This window comes from Barbatula barbatula (genome assembly GCF_947034865.1).
Source record: "Barbatula barbatula genome assembly, chromosome: 7".
Lineage (NCBI taxonomy): Eukaryota > Metazoa > Chordata > Actinopteri > Cypriniformes > Nemacheilidae > Barbatula > Barbatula barbatula.
Genome location: NC_136770.1, coordinates 20,300,624 through 20,315,273, shown reverse-complemented (window position 1 = coordinate 20,315,273; position 14,650 = coordinate 20,300,624). Strand labels below are relative to the sequence as shown.

The following is a 14,650-nucleotide window of genomic DNA, read 5'->3' as shown; positions in this document are numbered from 1 at the left end:
AAACAATTTGCAGGCATCACTTTGCATAGAGTGTTATTTGTTGCCGTGGAGTGTGTTGAAACAAAGAGCGACCAGCGAGACAGGAAGGAGAAACAGATACTGCCTTTTCACAGCAGAACAGCAGGAGAAAGGGTGTTGAAATATTGTTGAGTCTTCGCATGCATCCTGGTAAGTTCCTTAACCGTCGAGTTGTGTTGAAAGATACTGCTTTTATGTTTGAGGTCATAGAGAACCCAATGGTGTACAGTGTACTGTATGTATTAAAAATGAACCTCTTCTGTTTCCCTGTCCTAATAAAACCCCGCAGTTTATTATAAAAGCTTTTACCATCTGTTGTTTAATATAAACAAGCATTTTTCAAAGAAGTGGTTATTTAGAAAAGTAGTATTGTTTCTCTTTGGTGTCTGTTTTACCCCAGCAAAAACATACAGTAAAACACAATGAACAACTGGTGGGTGTGTAAGACGATAAAAGAATGTGAAATTTATATCTGTGGTTTATGTCTGTGGTCTCTTAGACCCCCAGATATGAGTAATGTGTCACGTTTCATAAAGCTTTTAAAGCATGCGATTAAGTTTAAAAGTTTGTTTTAATCAGTTCTTATAAGATTTGGTAAAGTCATAGCATATTAGCTTGGTTTTTCTTTAAAAATATCTGAAATGACCGCAAACTTTATACAGAACATAAGGGTTAATGGAAACAGGGTTGCATATGTTACAGGGATAGTTCACCCAAAAATGAAATCTATCACCGTTTACTCACCCTGATGTCATGCCAGATCTGTGGAACACAAAAGAAGATATTTCGAAGAATGTTGGTAACTAAACAACATTGGCTCCCATTGACTTCCATTGGATGGACACGAACAGCCGAGACATTTCTCAAAATATCTTCTTTTAATAATCTTTTAATTTTTTTTACTGGTGCTTAGAAACCATAACGAATCATTGATGGCACTCTTTAGTAATAATCTTTATTTCAGATTTTTTTAAATGACTCTGACGTTGACCTTTTGCCAGACTTTTTGGATTCTGTGAAGTCCTGATATACTCCTAATGGGAATTTAACCTGTTCGAGTGCTCTCGTGTTGTGCGAGCTGAAAACGGCCATCCAAACATCATTTCTGTGCACACATCAACACAAAAGACTCTATTGTGGCCACGGCGCGCAGATGTTTATTTAAAGTCTCCTCTCTCGCACAGCAACGTACGTCTCGCCCAAAAAAAACAGAGCACCCCCCTCTGGTGTGTATGCGAGTGCATGTCCGTGAGCGGGAGGGAAAGACTGGGTTTGGGATGGAGAGAGTGGAATAAATTAAGGAAACATCAAGAGGTGATTTAGTGGGAGAGATAGAGACAATACAGAATGTGCCGGCGATGAGATGAATAGACAAGAGGAGAAATGGAGGAGGTTAAGAGGCACAAGAGGGAGAAAGGGAGGAAAAAAATAGCCCGCCTGAATGTTTGACAGGGTTAAATACAGTGAAAGATTACCGGGGAAATCTAAGACATCTGTAGCGAGAACAAGCGAGAGCATTAATTAGGAGGAATCAGCGGTTTTTAATTCTTTTCTGTGTGCTTGGCAATAACAAAGAGATGATGAATTATTGAAAGGAAAGAGTATGCACAGGTTTGAAGTTAGCTGGGGTCATTGTCCAGTCACCTGATTCGGTTTTTGGCTAAACTTAACTCTTTCAATGACATGTAAATAAACCTAAAAAAATTATGATGTCAGACATTTAAGTTTTCGTATCGTGAATTTAAAATTTAGATCCTTTTTAAGTATTTTCATCCACACGCTCACCCAGCATTTTAATAGTAATAATACGTACTCTTGCCCTACCAAACTTAATGGGATATTTCACCAAAGATGCTTCCTCATTCACTCACCCTCATGTCATTCTAAACCTTTATGACTTTCTTTTTAATGCAGAACACAAAAGGAGATATGTTGAAGATGTTGATAACCAAACTACATTAGGGCCCCGTTGACATCCATTGAATAGGCAACGAAAAAAACCTTTCTCAAGACATTTTGAAATTTGAGACATTTCTCAGAATATCTTCCACATAATACAGACTCACATACAGGTATTGTAAAGCATGAGAGTGAATTAAAGACAGAACGGTTTCCAGTGATGAGGTCGCTTATCAAATCAGCCTGATATATTCAATCCTCAACAGAGGTACTGCGTGTCTTGTATCACAGTGAGCTAAACAACCTATAAACTCGGCTTGATCTGGTCACATGACTGTCGTATATGTTGTTTTATAGTCGCTGTCGCCGTAGACATTTGTAATTTCAGCATCTTTGTTGTACTGTTCCTGTTTTATTAACCTCACAAGGCGATGATGAGGATGTGCGGGGATTACGATTCTGTATTTAATACAGGACGTGTAAACTTAAAAATTCTCCCGTCAGCCACACTGATCATTCCTTTTGTTGAATTATTGATTTATACTCGCATTTTGAGTAAAATTAATATCTGATCAAATTAATATTAACACTGCCTGAAATATTGATGATGAGTGATAAAACCCAGAGCGCTCCACAATATGATAAATAGACGTAAAACTCCAAATTAAGATAGAGCCATTAGTCTGTTTTTCATCCGTGTTTAAGAAATAGATGAGATAATTATTTTTTCCAGCTACTTGCAAATGAGACAAATTGCTTAGGGCATTTGCCAGTATATGGCTTAAGTTATGTAAGGAACCTGCGGTGCTTTTAACTAATATTTCATAAATTAATGATCCCATCCAGCATTGCTCCCAAATATTTTGTATACTGGTTTAATTCCATTTGGTTAAAGATGTGTACTACTATGTTTCTCCTGAGATGAATGAATTGTTGTTAACCTCCAATGAGTGGGTCACTATCCATTCAGTACAAACACATGATGTGACCAAATGTAAATGCCACCTGAATTGTTTTGTCACCTCATGCAGCTCCGCTTACAGTGTTGTCATTTTACATGGCTGTTTGCAAGTTTATATTCAAATTGAGTTTCATAATGATGGCTCCCTTATTTTCATCATAGGTTTTATTTTGTTGACGCGGCCCCCGGCACAATTCATCTGGCGCTTAACAAAACAAGGCATCTTTCCCACTGAATTTTATCTACAAACCAACCCGACCATCAGGTTAGATGACAGTCACATGTGTAATACATACAGCAGTGAGTAACTGTATGCATGTTTTTGTAGGATATGCTAAATATACTTTCATGAGAAGGCATATTTAAATGAAGCAGTAAACCTAAAGCGACGTGGATTTAAAATGTTTGATCACCTTTGTGCTGTAGGTAAATCTTGAATATTTCCCTCTGTTCAGTTTATTCAAATTATCGAACGGTATGCTGCATTTCCATATGGATCTTTTGCTTTTCTCTAAGTGTATAAAGGAAAAATCACACAATATGGAAATTTAATGGTAACGTTTCTATGGACATTTGGTTCAGATCTCATCATCACAGATGTTTGGTGAATAACAATGTATTGTCAGAATGTATAGCTGTCGGAAAACAACCCATGACCTCGTCCGAAATGATGGTTGCTGCAACAAAGTCTCTTTTAATGATAGTTCTGAATTTTAATGCAGGTTTAAAGGGATAGTTCACCCAAAAATGAAAATTCTGTCATCATTTGCTCACCCTCATACCTGTATAGATTACTTTGTTCTGATGAACACAGAGAAAGATGTATGGAAGAATGTTAGCAATTTTCAATTCTGTGACATTGACTGTTATGGTAGGAAAAATGTAATGGTAGTCCCAAGAACTGTTTGTGTTCCTAAATTCTTCAAAGTTTCTCACTTTGTGTTTAACAGAACAAAATAATATACAATATTTATTTTCTTACTATGTTAGTGGATGATGTCAAAGAACTGAAAATTGCTAACATTCTTACAAATGTCTTTCTTCGTGTTTACCAGAACAAAGAAATGTATATCGGTGGGTAAATGATGACAGAATTTTCATTTTCGAGTGAACTAGCCCATTAAGAACATAATATAGGCAACATGAAAGACTTGCTTTTCGATATCGGATAGCCAGGGAAAAGCAAATCATTTCAAATATTTTATATTTAAATGATTTTTAAATGAACAGAGGAACGAGCAGGCAGAATGCGAGGAGTTTCCCCCAGTGATACTGGGGGCTTTGTTTCTGTGGCATCTCTCATTAGTGGAGCGAGCCTGCCGGAACACACACTCGCACACACACGCACTGTCTTTATGTCCATGCAGAGGCCCTAAGCGTGTCATGGATGTGCACACGGCAAAAGCTGACTGCGAAAAGCTGTCCTGATTAAAATTACAATAGTCTAATTAACTCGACCTCTGTGTCGGTCGGCAAAACAGCCGCTTGGCCTGCCATTTTCTCTTTCAAACGCTGTGTCTCCGTTCCAGGAGTAAGACGTTTTCCTTGCGTTGTAGCCTGCTGATCCAAACCATTTTAATCACAGAGACTTTTGCTTATAGCAATTATTTCCATAAGCTAATTCAATGGGGGGTCTCTTTTAGGTTTTTGGCTTTAAATCGTTTTAGAAATTGCATTGTAAGTTGTAATAGGCCGATATTTGAGCTTGGTCGATACTGCTGTATTTGCAAATGAGAATGAGCACTGTTGATTTCGTGAGAAATTTGTATTTATTTTTTAAGTAAATAAGTGATCAATTAATATAGTATTTTATTTGACATTGTATATGTGATCATTTTATTCAGGCGATAGTTACAAGTAACTTTAAGCTGTATTGGTAATGAAAAAATGGAGACATCTTTGATGTCAATTGCTTGTGTGTTCAAGAGAATTTGGTTTTTGGCTAATGTCCCTCACCCCGTTCCTCCACTTTCTTCTAAAGTCAGAAGGAAAGATAGGAGAACAGCGATGCCAGACAAAAAGAAACGGAAGCCATTTCGCTGACAATTCGAGGAACGTGCAGGCAGATAACCCGGAGTCTTAAAAGCTTTCGAATAGACGCCATTCTGAGAGTTGTATTTTCCTCTTGCCCCCGCAATCTGTTGCCATTATTTGATTGGTTAATCTCATCTGAGGGCGGAGAAGAAAAAACAAGTGGAAAAAAGAGTGGGAATAAAAGAATCGCTTAGATGAGTGGAGTGGAAAGTGCTTTCAGTTCTATTATCCTGCGTTTGGTGATTGCGGCCCATAGGGAGATAATTATGCTTTAGTCTTGAGTTAATGAAACGAAAACTTTCTTTCTTTTCTTTCGGTTGAAAAGGAGCGGTTGATCTTTTGTGCCACTATCTGAAGACATCTCCCACCCTTGACAGGGGCACATTGAGGATGCGTTTTGTTTTAGGCTGAAAAAGACACACACACACACACATACATACACACTTCGGCTGTCAGTTGAGCAGCGATATGACACATCCTTCAGCATATTGAGTTGCCGGTTCCTCTCGCTTCAGATACTCTTCCCCGTAGCGCCGCTGTGAAGAAAATACACCCAAAGGTCCTCAAAACAGAGCGATGAAAAATACTCTCCAGATAACACACAACCCTTTACTCGGTAGCTCAAAGCCACAGCAACCTTTTGATGTAATACAATTATGCAATTCTGATCAAACAAAATCCAGAGAGCAGTTTGGGTAATGAGCAAATCAGAGTTAATAACTGTAATTGCAATTAAAGCGTTTTTTAAGTGGGCCTGTGGCCTAGCGGTTGGCATGCACCTGCGAACTCAGGTTTGAGTTCGGTCTGCCCCATGACCCAAATGTATTTTCACCCTTTGTCTTTCGCACAATATCTTGTGCTTTCTGCACTACATGAATAAATGAAAATACAAATACATACATTAAAAATAGTTTTTAATTAAGAACAAAACAAGCATATCATATTGAGGCTTATAATGCTGATAATAATAATAATCGTTTGTTGTGTCATCATCCATTAATACTAATAATAACACTAATAATTATTATATTTATTTTTAAATGTATATATATAGGCCTATATATAATATAATATCATATAATAGTAATAATTAGTATTATCGTTGCTATTAATAATAATAATAATAATAATAATACATTATTATAATTATTCTCTATTTCCTGATAAATTTGTCTAGTAAAGTGTTCGTCATCTCATGTCTGTACAGTGGGGGTCATAGCAGCAGTCAAGGCCAGTGATAGAGTTGTCCACATCTGGTGTGTGGGGCTTTAGGACCGGAGTAGTGTGACCCCCCCCTCCTCCTCGTCTCTCACATTTCATCATCTGTTCTCCACTGCACGCTGGATCCATCTGCTGTTATTATTTTCCTCTGATAATTGGCTTGAACAATGGAATGCCTGTGTGTCCCCCCGCCTTTGAAACAAGACACCCTGTTTATTTTCTGCAGGTCTCGTCTGCGCTCTCTTTTTCTTTGCCTTTTTCGCTCGGCCCATCCGTCAGCCCCAATCCCCTCCATCTCTCTACTTCGAAGTTCCCTCTGTCCCTCACTGTGAAATAACACGTGCGTTTATGAATGGGCGTCTGGCTTTGGATTCAGAGTCGTAATCCGTCTGTCAACTTTGGGTAGTCTCGATCACTTGACGCTACATCTTTTAGCGGCCACTTCAAGGTCGAGAGAAAAGCTCTGGAATACAGAGGTTTGACATGCATTCCAATTGTCCAACGCAATTCATTTTTTTATTCTTATGAATAAAAGAAAGATAAACCTTTAAAAAATCACACGCAGAATTATGTCAAAGTTCTATGTAAAAGAAATGCAGCCTTGTAGGAGAACCGACATATGCAGAAAATAAATGGAAATATCACAGCTGAAATGATTTTTAATAACCTTTCCTCTCTAAAAATATCCAGAAGGGGAACATTTTTCTTTTTGAGATGAGTAATGTGCCATTCAGAGATATGAGAAGCACTTTAAAAAAAAACATATTTCACAGGTACTCATTTGCGAATCATCAAACCAAACTATTCGTAGAGTGCGTGCCGTCCGTTTCATCTCTCACCCGTGGTTTGATTAAAGTACTGCAAGGCCAGAGCAGGACAGGTATGCGTTTCCCAGCAGGCACTGGTGCGATCAGTGCCAGCCCCTCATTTGCTCAATGTTTGTGTTTATGCAAACGGAGGCCCTCTTCCTGCATATTCAATCTTCGACTCTGGCTTTTGTTGTGTTTAGAGCACATACCTCCAGCCCCGAGACTGTGTGTGTGTCTGTGTGCGCGAGAGAGAGAGAGAGAGAGAGAGAGAGAGAGAGAGAGAGAGAGAGTGAAAGAAGCAAGGGTGCCGTTCACACACTGCTTGCACCGCACTAACAAGTTGATAAAGAGGCAAGTAGAAGAGAAGGCAAAGCGCTGGAACTCTTTGGATTTGTTTTGTGGAGTATTGTCTTATTTTAATGGGTGAGTGTTCACAGATTTTAAGCAAAGCAGAAATCTCCTCTACTCTGTACTGCAACTTCTGACTGACGGCATCCTTCTCTCTCCCTCTTTCTGACCGAACCAAGCCGCGTCTGCCTTTGCTCTCTCGTCCAATTAGATCTTTCCCTTAGAATGTGAAGTGGATTTGTATCGAGAGGTTTTTCTTTTCGCTCATTCACTGTTCTCGCTCTGACTGTGCGCGCAGGGAAATGGAATTTGTGGGTTATTGATATTAATAGCGCACAGGATCTGTGGTCAAAGGAAAGAAGAGAACAGAATAACAGAAGAAACAGAGGTTGATAAAAATGGGAAACGTGTTAACAGTATCAGTTCAGACTTGGTTGAGAAGGTATAAAGAAATTAAAAGTAAACATTTTTTTAATTGACGGATATATCTGCCAAACTGATGTGTGGCATATATGAATTGGAAAATGAAATTACCTGTAAACAACCCAAGTGCTCATTTCACTAAAGCTGACACTAAATGTGTGAATGAGTGGTGTGAATTGAGATATGTATTACTCAAGTGTGCACAGGTGTACTAGCAAAATAACCACAGGTGGAGTTCAACACATTAACACTTGCACTTACATCTGTGTGTCTGTTTTGTCTATTTGTCTATTTGTTTTAGCTTAATTTAAATGCCACTTGTTTTTATATTTTGTAATGTAAAACCCAAATATTTACAGTTCTCTTCCACAAATAATATTGCATAAGCAGTCAATAGATTTAAAGGGAAGCACCCAGAAATAAAAAATCTTTCATCCTATATTCACCATTCAAAGAGAGATATTAAGAAGAATGCTTGTAACAGTTCTTAGCCACCATTGACTACTGTAGTAGGAACAATGACAATGGTTGTCGAAAGTGCCCCAGAACTGTTTGCTTTCTTACATTCTTCAAAATATCTTTGAAATGTATAAAGTTATTTTTCCTACTATGGTAGTCAATGGTGACCAAGAACACGCATTCTTCCAAATATCTTTCTCTTCAAAGAAATGTTTACAGACTTGAGTAAATGAAGACCGAATTCATTTTGTAGTGGTGACCCTTATATCTTTAGTCTTAAACTGTAAAAATGTCATCGGGTTCAGAAAAGAGAGCGAAAAATTTCCTCCACAGTAGTTCCACACTCCCATGAACCCTGTTCACACTTGAAAAAAGTTTAATCCAATTACAAAAACGAAACGGAAAAAAGTTGGGCAGGTCATCTTCGAAAAGAAAACAAGTGCAGGTTTTTATTTATCTTTTGGATGATTTCATTAGAACGTGTTTTGAAAGCCTGGCTGTGCCGTTTCTGGTATCCAGAGAGAAAGAATGCTCTATTCAGCCCGAGCCCCTGCCTGTTAACATTTAAATAGTGTAAAGAAATGTGCAGTCTTGTTTGTTTTGGGATAGGAACGAAATACCTCTGCCTTGGTATTAAGGCAGGGGGAAGCTGCGTGTGTGTACTTTGTTTCTTAGCTCAGCAAAACGTGAGGGCAGGCCCGAATAAAAAAACGTCCAGACAGCCTGACATTCAGCAGGACTGTGTACCGACTTGGTCGGACTCCAGAAGCTCAAGTGACCTACGTAAAGGCAGAGATAAATTGGGTTTTGCGTCTGTTTGCATGTCGGAAACCGCTGTTGTTTACACGAACGGGCACTTGCAAAACAAAGGCTGAAGCCCTTCTTGTAACCAAATTATAAAAATGACTTGCAGGTTTTGGGAAACGTTGAAATGAATCAGACGAAGGGAGGGAGTGAAAGAGTGAAAGATAGACCTCGGTTCAGTCACCTTTTTGTCAGGCTTTTGTAAACAGCTGCATTTGTCTGTGAGTCATACAATTTTCCTGTATTTTAGAGCACAGACAGTGACTTGGAAAATCATGTTCACACACCCCAAAAACAAACACAAAGGGACTCAATATAGATATCACAGTCTGCCCTTTCCTTCTCTCTCTGGCTCTCTCCCCTTGTGATTACTTTAACTCTTTATATGACAAATAATTCAACATCTCTCTGGAATTTTTATTTTGATTAATGCATGCAAATTTTATAATTTAGGGGATCTCAACCCCCCATAGGAACGCACACAGTGATGTACACGCCAATGGCTCTTCACAACGTAAGCGAATGTAATGACGCAACCAGTCATGAGACGCACGAGAGCCAATGCCATTTCACAATCGAACCTGATTTTCCTACGGCAATTTTTGAAATTATACTTAACCTGAAGTCCGAGAAGGGGATCGGATTGGCCTCGCAATGCATGGAATAATTGCACTTGTTGAATATATAGCATCTAAAGCTGTATCTGCCTGTTATGTGTTGTGTTTTATATTATACTATACAAACTGTTAGGTTTAGGGGTGGGTTCGGGTTACCCGCTAAAATGCGTCTAAAGTGAGCGCACAAAGGACTGAACGTACACAAAATACCATGTATGGCCAGTTACAAAATCGCCTGGTTCTGCTAAGGCTACTCCACCTTCATACATGCATGTCATGTTCTAGAGGAGTCAAGTCGTGACACTGCGTGATACTGGGATGCATAGATAGAAAACCGCACTTCAACACATTTCTGTGTTCCCTGCCACACAGATAGGATGCTGGGCAAACCGCTTTCTTGACCAATAAGGGAAGGAGAGAATCCAGTCACAGCCTATGAGCTGCACTTAATGGCTGCATAAATTAAAATGCTAATAAAGGAGGACTATTCATTTATGACCCTACCGCAGAAGTAGCCAGAGATATGCTATTTAAGCATTTGGGAACCGATTAATGGAATGGATTTGCTTTGTGGTAAATATTCATGCACTCTTGTGTTTTTGGTGAAGTGAGGAAAGAGACGGTCCATTAGATGAATTGAGGAGGCGTTCGTAATGACCACCGCAGCATTTTCGTTAGGATAGGATTGGCCAGGCGTCAACTAGAGTATATGCAATTCCAAAGCCTGTGATGTAAATGCGGCTGAATAAGAACAACATTCAGTAGACGTCCTTTTAAGTCTTGGTTTTTCAAAAAAGACGTTCATGCATATTGGGATTTTTAGCCATCATTGTCACACACGACCAGTGGTTCGTTTGTAGTTGCAGGTCAAAAATGAAGGGTGTTTTGTATTATACTTCTGGACTATGTATATGTCATATAGTCATGCATCGTCTTACAATGAACCACAACATCAAATCTTTACCATAGTTTGTCAAGGCGGCTAAATAGTTTGTTTAGTCGACTCTACGTTTCCTTTAAAAAACACCCGTGAAGCCGATCATCTCAGCAAGCACCCCGAACACCAGAGTGCCAGTTCTTTTCTTTCTCCAGCTGGGCTTAGCGGTATGATCGTATTTACTCACTCTCCAGGTCTCCACCACCCCGCTGCTCAAAACACCACCATTACCTCCAACCCCATGCTTTCAGTCCGGGCCGCTATCGATTTAGCAACACATTACGGCGCTAAAAACCGAAAGGTAACTGCTGTCGAGCACCTCCCCTTCTCTCGGCTCTCAATGCAAAACCTTCCCGTCATTAGGAAGAGGGAACATTTGTCTAAATGAACATTAGGCATCTCTGTAAACTCATTTAGCACCCGAAACCCTAGCAGGTGATTTGAATAAATGATGTTTAGCTTTTTAAGACAAAAAAAATTCATCACCTGTCACCACGGGCTATTGATTTATAACGGGAGGGATGACGTGTTAATTGGAGGCTTATGAATTGCTAGAAACGAAATTCTGGAAAAATGGAACGGATTGAAGCTAAGGTCATGCCGAAAGGTGTCTACAATTTTTTGACGTCCACGTTGGGGTTGGTGTCAACCAAGAATGGTCAATTGTGTATTTCCTTGTGATAAACAAACGATCAGTGCTCAAACGGTTGGCTGCTGTTTTGACTGTCAAATTTATACTGCATCATTTTTCACATTCTGCTACACTTTAATGCTTTTATTCAAATGCCCCGGGGACATCGGCCTGCAGTCTTCTTCTTGGTAGTTTAGTGTACGAATACGCTTTCTGTGTGGATTTGAGAGTTTGGATGTAGACTGCAACGCAAGGGGTGATGGTTATGCCATGTTATTATTAGTCATTTGTTATATATAATGCAAATATAAAAAACAGCCGATGATCAGGGCCGATATAGCGTTTCAATCAAAAGAGAACAAGGAAAATGCTATTTGTGCTAGTTTGATATTCAATATTAATAATAATTATTTAAATCAATATTTAAAACATTCAAAGAGTTAGGAGATATTAATTTAATGTTCAGAATGTTAATGCGAGTTAATATAATCACCATACTATCTGTATCGGCAGATTTGACTCTAAATAATCTGTATTAGTGGAGACATTTTGTGTCGGTGCATTTCTTATATCTAGTGACATTCGAAAAAACATGTTTCAATATTGTTGGTTATTGTGTAAATGGAAGAAAAGTGATGTTGTCTATGGAGTTCGGTTGTTCATGCCTGACTTTGATGCAAGGGATGGTTCACCCAAAGAAATATCATCCTGCCATCATTTATTCACCCTCATGTTGTTGAAAACCTATGTGTGACTTTTTTATGTGCAACACAAAAGAAGATATGCCACAGTGGGTTTGTGTCCATGCAATGTTAGTCAATGGGTTCAATGTTGTTTGGTCACCAAAGTTCTTCAAAATATCTTCTTTTGTCTCCTGCCAAAAAAAGGAAACTCATAGAGGTTTGGAATGAAATTTGGGTAACCGTCCCTTTAATTGTGACTTTATAGTGCATTCCTAGTACACATATGGTTCATTTGCACCATCCAAACACACTTAAATTGTTTGAAACTGCTCAATGTCGTTTTGTCAAGACGGTTGTAGGTGACTGATGGTTTTTGACAGCTGCTGTAGTTATACAGCTTGAACTTTTCCTGTGTGATTGTTGTCCGTCAGGGCAGGGAGGTTAAACAACGCTGGAACTGAAGACGGCCTCAATAAGCAAGTCCTCGGAGAAGGTAAACAAACGATTAGTTATTAGCTCTGTGCGTGCATGTGTGTGTTTGTTGACGGACTAAAGAGGACAGGACCGGTGCTATTATTTCATATCTGATTTAATGAATCACATGATTGTTGCAGCTCTTGTGTTTGTATGCTTTTCTCAAGGTTGACAAAAGGAAAGGTCATTTATTTTTGTCAAAGTTTACCTACCGAAACAGAATGGCTTATTTGTCTAACTCCACAGCTTTTTCTTAGGCAGTGAACGCGTTTGAAACAGACACTATTGTTAATAATTAATAGTTCATGTTTTATCTTTGATACCTGTCAGGATTTTTTGTGTGTGGTATTAAAAAATAAAAGCTTTCTCAAGGAATCACGCATTATAGGATGTGGATGTTTTACAATGTAAAAGGAAGAGCTGCTTGGTCCTTGTTAGTGCACTTTTGAAACTGTTGCAGCTTTGATGCCTGAAGTTTAGATAGACTCGATATAATACAAATCAGTTCACTCCTCAAACACCCCTCTTCATGTCTCAGAATGGAACGCCCGAAGCAGCTTACATAGAGAGTGGAGGAAACCAAGGAAATGACGGGTGTTCACAGTGTGAGAGGGATTGAGTTTGTGTGTCTGTGTTCTGTCACTCACAGTTTGGTGGATAAAGAAGGGACTTCCCATCCTTTCCCATGAGCTCATGCTTTCACACACATGCAGCCAAACCGAGTTCACTGTCCGTCTGTTCCTCTCCTGTTTTCTTCTTTCATACTACACCTTCTGAAAAAAGGAGCTCTGTTTTTTTTCCGTGTCATCTGTCTCTTGACCTGCTTATTTAGTCATTACAGACCCAAAAATCACTGCAAGAATGGTTCGGTAAGATTTACAGCTGTGAAAAAAAAATGAAGAGCCCACTCCAAAGTTATTTGAAATGTTTCTATGTGTGTGTGAACTACTGACTTTTCCTAAATTCCATATGGAAATATTGTTATTTGTATTTATTTGCGGAAAATTATAACCAGACAAACAGGTCAAAATGCCAAAAAGATGCATTGTTTTGAAGACTGCAAATAAAACGAGGGAAAATTCATATTAAAATGTTTGTGCATGTTTTTAGGATCCGTTCAAAAATAAATAAATGATGGAATAAAAACTTTTTTTTTTTTCATTTGTCTTCGTGTCTTTCACATTTCACGTTATTCTTCAGGTTTGTTTCTGTTAAAATTCAGCAGACTCTGGAGTGGTCTCTTTCATTTTTCTTCACGGTGGGGTAAAACAAATAAACAGATGCATTGGTCTAAAAAGGTAGCTTTGCCAAAACTGGAGTTCTGTCATTATTTATATACCCTCACTTTTGCTTTCAATGGGCACAGGGTCTGAGTGGGGAAGGGGTTTATATTTTATCTTGGTTATTTCTTCCTCTTTGCTCTCTCCTCCGTTCACTGGCCAGCAGGCTCAGTTATTGCAACTTTACAAAGGTAATTGTTTGTGTTTGAAGTGCAAAAGAGTAATACAATGATGATGCTTGATGTTGAAGAATGACGTGAGTCTGATTCAGCTTTTGTTAACTTGCACAAAAAGAGCTTTTGTATATTTAATTCAGTCCACTTCTGGAGAAAATCACACTTACGGTTCTACGTGGACGCCTGACATTTTGCCATTCCAAACTAACCACACTTCCAAAAGTTTAAGTTAGTCTACATCCACTTCAGCTCTGAATAAGAACGCTAAACAGCAGGGGAAAATATGATATTTGCATGCTGTGTGGCGCCTACCGAGGGCTAAATTGGAATGTGTCTAAAGATCATACACTTGATTATTTGCTTTATTTGCCTCACGCCCTTATTTTACGGCAACCGCACAGACATAAATTCTGAGTTAACACCGAATGAAGAGTTGTATATTGATGCGTGTTAGGGCACAGGGGTGGATTAGGGTCCGTGTAATAGCTCTTCCGAGTACGTTTTTTTGCTTACTACAAAAAAAAGTAATTCTGTGTATCAGCATCAGGTTGGAAATTGCTTTGTATTAGCATTAGCATTCGGTAAGCCCCTAATTCCCCTGTTTCTACAGCTGACTGTGTTTCTATGCATTTACAAGTGCTTCCGATTCGAAGGAGTTCGCTTAAATCGCTTTTTCCTGCAAAGCTATGAACATAATAAACAAGCCAGCGTGGCTAAAGCGTCACACGAGGGAGATTGCGAACGAGAAAGTTAAATGCTTACGCTAGGCACATGGTTGTTTATGCGGTTTACGCTCAGGCATGTGCATGTTATTACAGAGAGGGCTGAGCTTTTTTACTCAGCTGTAAGAAAAATGTTTTTTTACCGAGGTACAAA

At 38.9% G+C, this 14,650-nt stretch overlaps 1 protein-coding gene across 6 annotated transcripts in view; it reads left to right on the top strand.

The window, feature by feature from the left end:
* foxp1b (forkhead box P1b) overlaps positions 1-14,650 on the top strand; it is a 153,451-nt gene that overhangs the window by 34,285 nt on the left and 104,516 nt on the right. For 2 of the 6 annotated variants that reach the window (XM_079461262.1, XM_079461257.1), the window contains exon 5: positions 12,276-12,337. The exons of 2 other annotated variants lie outside the window; for them this stretch is intronic. The gene's annotated coding sequence lies outside the window, so the exon portion shown is untranslated. Of the gene's footprint in view, positions 1-79; positions 169-7,211; positions 7,366-12,275; positions 12,338-14,650 lie in introns of those variants that run through there. 2 more of the 6 variants (XM_079461261.1, XM_079461259.1) reach the window with 2 other exon arrangements.